Source organism: Triticum dicoccoides, chromosome 7A (genome assembly GCF_002162155.2).
Source record: "Triticum dicoccoides isolate Atlit2015 ecotype Zavitan chromosome 7A, WEW_v2.0, whole genome shotgun sequence".
NCBI lineage: Eukaryota > Viridiplantae > Streptophyta > Magnoliopsida > Poales > Poaceae > Triticum > Triticum dicoccoides.
The window spans coordinates 558,686,083-558,691,072 of NC_041392.1; positions in this window are offsets into that span (position 1 = coordinate 558,686,083).

Below are 4,990 nucleotides of genomic sequence, written 5' to 3' on the forward strand. Positions count from 1 at the left end.
CTGGTGGCCCCCTTTGGTGTTTATTGGCTCCAGTATTTATTAAATAATCCAAAAAAATTCTCTGTAAAGTCTCAGCTCATTTGGAGTTGTGCAGAATAGGTGGCCTGATGTATGTTTTCTAGGTCCAGATTTCCAGCTGCCAGAATTCTCCCTCTTGGTGTGTTCCTTGCAAATTATGAGAGAAAAGGCATGAGAATTACTCCAAAAAGCATTATCATGGATAAAAACATTATAAATAACAGTAAGAAAACATGATGCAAAATGGACGTATCACTCTATAAATACCCCAATATTCCCAAAACCCTAGGGGAGTCGACAAAATATTGATCCAGCCGCCGCAGAGTCCAGAACCGCCAGATCCAATCTAAACACCATCTCGGATGGGGTTCACCACCTCCATTGGTGCCTCTCTGATGAAACGTGAGTAGTTATTTGTAGACCTTCGGTCCGTAGTTAGTAGCTAGATGGATTCCTCTCTCTCGCTGAATTCTCAATACAATGGTCTCTTGGAGATCCATATGATGTAACTCTTTTTGCGGTGTGTTTATTGGGATCAGATGAACTTTGAGTTTATGATCAGATCTATCTTTTATATCCATGAAAGTATTTGAGTTTCTTTGATCTCTTTTATGCATGATCTCTTATAGCCTCGTATTTCTTCTCCGATATTTGGGTTTTGTTTGGCCAACTTGATTTGTTTATCTTGCAATGGGAAGAGGTGCTTTGTAGTGGGTTCGATCTTACGGTGCTTAATCCCAGTGACAGAAGGGGAAGCAACACATATGTATTGTTGCTACTAAGGATAAAACGATGGGGTCTATCTCTACATACATAGATCTTGTCTACATCATGTCATAGTTCTTATTGCATTACTCCGTTCCTCCATGAACTTAATACATTAGATGCATGTTGGATAGCGGTCGATGTGTGGAGTAATAGTATTAGATGCCGGCAGGAGTCGGTCTACTAATCTTGGACGTGATTCCTGTGTAATGATCATTGCATGGATATCGTCATGATTATTTGAAGTTCTATCAATTGCCCAATAGTAATTTGTTCACACACCATTTGCTATTTTTTCTAGAGAAGCCACTAGTGAAACCTACGGCCCCCGGGTCTCTTTCTCATATTATTTGCCTTTATGATCTACTTTTCCTTTGCTTTTATTTTTAGATCTACTAAGCCAAAAACACAAAAATACCTTGCTGCAATTTACTCTTATTTATTTTATTTGGCGTTCGATCTATCAATATCTACAATTTTATCTCATGTCCGTTTGCCAATTTATGGCGCCGCCACTAGAAAGGGATTGACAACCCCTTTTACACATCGGGTTGTGAGTAGTTGTTATTTGTGTGCAGGTGTTGTTTATGTTGTGTTGCTTGGTTCTCCTACTAGTTCGATAACCTTGGTTTCACATCTGAGGGAAATACCTACCACCATTGTGCTGCATCATCCCCTCCTCTTTGGGGAAATACCGACGTAGCTTCAAGCGACATCAGCATGCGTTGTAGTACTTTGCTTCAAGGGATAATAAACTTTTTCAATAAGTATGTGAGTTCTTTATGACTAATGTGAGTCCATGGATTATATGCACGAGACCTTTCTGCAATTTGTTAGCCTCTCCGGTTCCGCGCATTACCCTTTCTCACTTTGACATGTGGTGCAAACTTCGCCGGTGCATCCAAACCCCATGATATGATACGCTCTATCACAGATAAGCCTCCGTATATCTTACTCAAAACAACCACCATACCTACCTATTATGGCATTTTCGTAGCCATTCCGAGATATATTGCCATGCAACTTCTACTGTTCCGTTTTTATGATACACATCATCATTGTCATATTGCTTTGCATGATCATATAGCTGACATGGTATTTATGGCTCAGCCACCATTCATCATTTTTATATGTCTTACACTAGATTAGTGCACATCTTGGTACACTGCCAGAGGCATTCATATAGAGTCATATTTTGTTCTAATATCGAGTTGTAATTTTGAGTTGTAAGTAAATAGAAGTGTGATGATCATCAAATTCATTATTAGAGCATTGTCCCAAGTGAGGAAATAAAAATAGAGGCCAAAAAGAGTCCACAAAAAAGAGGCAAAAAAGAGCCCAACAAAAAAACGAAAAAACAAAAAAAGAGAAAAAGAGAGAAGGGGCAATGTTACTATCATTTTCCACACTTGTGCTTCAAAGTAGCACCATGTTTTTCATACAGAGAGCCTCTTATGCTTTCACTTTCATATAACTAGTGAGAATTTTTCATTATAGAACTTGGCTTCTATATTCCAATGATGGGCTTCCTCAAATGCCCAAGGTCTTCATGATCAAGCAAGTTGGATGCACACCCACTTAGTTTTCTTTTTTGAACGTTCATACACTTATAGCTCTTAGTGCATCCGTTGCATGGCAATCCCTACTCCTTGCATTGACATCAAATGATTGCATCTCCATAGCGCTTTGATTAGCCTCATCGATGTGAGACGTTCTCCTTTTTTGTCTTCTTCATGTCTACCCCTATCATCATATTCTATTCCACCCATAGTGCTATATCCATGGCTTGCACTCATGTATTGCATGAGGGTTGAAAAAGCTGAAGCGCATTAAAAAATATGAACCAATTGCTCGGCTTGTCATCGGTGTTGTGCATGATAAATACTTTGTGTTAAGAATATGGAGCATGACAAGGCTATATGATTTTGTAGGGATAATGTTCTTTAGCCTTGATATTTTGAAAGGCATGATTGTTTGTTGGTATGCCTGAGTATTTATGTCTTTATGTCAATTTATAGACTATTGTTTTGAATCATTCGGATCTTAATATTCATGCCACAGAAGAAAGATTACATGATGAATATGATAGGTAGCATTCCACATTAAAATTTCTATTTTTATCATTTACCTACTCGAGGACGAGCAGGAATTAAGCTTGGGGATGCTTGATACGTCTCCAACGTATCTATAATTTTTTATTGTTCCATGTTATTATAGTATTAATATTGGATGTTTTATATGCAATTACAAGCAACTATATATTATTTTTTGGGACTAACCTATTAACTTAGTGCCAAGTGCCAAGTGCCAATTGCTGTTTTTTTTCTTCTATTTTTGGTTGTCCAGAATATGAGTACCAAACGAAGTCCAATTGCCATGAAACTTTTTGGAGATTTTTTTCTGGACAAAAGAGGCCCTGGAAGCTTCAGGACGAGACCAGAATATGAAGGAGGAGCCCACGGGGCACCAGGGCGTGCCCAGGGGTGTAGGTGTGCCCTGGTGGCTTATGGGGCCCACATGCACCCTTTTAACCTAATTCCACCTCTATAAATTCTCTAAAATCAGGAAACCAATAGAGAGCCAATATAAACCCTTTTTCGCCGCCACAAGTTCCCGTTCTCGAGATATCCCATCTGGGGCCTTTTCTGGCTCTCTGCCAGAGAGGGGATCAACCACAGAGGGGCTCTACATCAACCTTGTTGCCTCCCAGATGATGTGTGAGTAGTTTACCATAGACCTACGGGTCCGTAGCTAGTAGTTGGATGGCTTCTTCTCTCTCTTTGATCTTCAATACGATGTTCTCCTTGATGTTCTTGGAGATCTATTCAATGTAATCACTTTTTGCGGTGTGTTTGTTGGGATCCGATGAATTGTGAGTTTATGATCATATTATCTATGACTATTATTTGAGTCTTCTTTGAACTCTTTTATGCATGATTATTATAGCTTTGTATTTCTCTCTGATCTATTGATTTGGTTTGGCTAACTAGATTGATTTTTCTTGCAATGGGAGAGGTGCTTTGTGATGGGTTTGATCTTGCGGTGCTCAACCCAGTGACAGAAAGGGACATGCCACGTATTGTATCGTTGCCAATAAGGATAAAAAGATGGTGCTTATTTATATTAATTGAGTTTACTTTGTCTACATCATGTCATCTTGCTTAAGGCGTTACTCTGTTCTTTATGAACTTAATACTCTGGATGCATGTTGGATAGAAGTTGATGTGTGGAGTAATAGTAGTAGATGCAGGCATGAGTCGATCTACTTCTCTCAGACGTGATGCCTATATACATGATCATCGCCTTAGATATTGTCATGATTATTCGATTTTCTATCATTTGCCCAACAGTTATTTGTTTAACCACCGTATGATATCTTCAAAAGAGAAGCCCCTAGGGAAAACTATGGCCCCTGGGTCTATCTAAATCATATATTAAAATCCAAAAATATATTGTTGCACTTTTATTTATGTTATTTCATTTGTGTTTTATTTATCCATCTATCACTACGAGATTTAATCCTTGCAATTAACTGCCAAGGGATTGACAACCCCTTGTTTGCTTGGGTGCAAGTATTTGTTATTTTGTGTGTAGGTGTTGCTAACGAGTTGTTGCGTGGTTCTTTTAATGGACCGATAACCTTGGTTTCTAACCGAGGGAAATACTTATCTCTACTGCATCATCCCCTCCTCTTCGGGGAAATTCCAACACAACACACAAGTAGCAAGTTCCAGTGCAATGGCTATCGCTACTGGATCGGCACGTTGGACTCCGCCGATGAGGCTACGCGTGCGTACAACAACGCCACATGGCATTACGTCCAGTCGAGTCACAAGATGAACTTCCCGAAGTAGTGTTGGATGTTGAAGTAGACTTGGAGTAGTAGTACTTTGTGTGGTGTAGTTAGTGTCGGTGGGTGATACGTCTCCAACGTATCTATAATTTTTTATTGCTCCATGCTATATTATCTACTGCTTTGGACATTATTGGGCTTTATTATCCACTTTTATATTATTTTTGGGACTAACCTATTACCCGGAGGCCCAGCCCAGAATTGTTGTTTTTTGCCTGTTTTAGGGTTTTGAAGAAAAGGAATATCAAACGGAGTCCAAACGGAATGAAACCTTCGGGAACGTGATTTTCTCAACGAACAAGACCCAGGAGACTTGGACCCCACGTCAAGACACGAAAGAGGAGGCCACGAGGT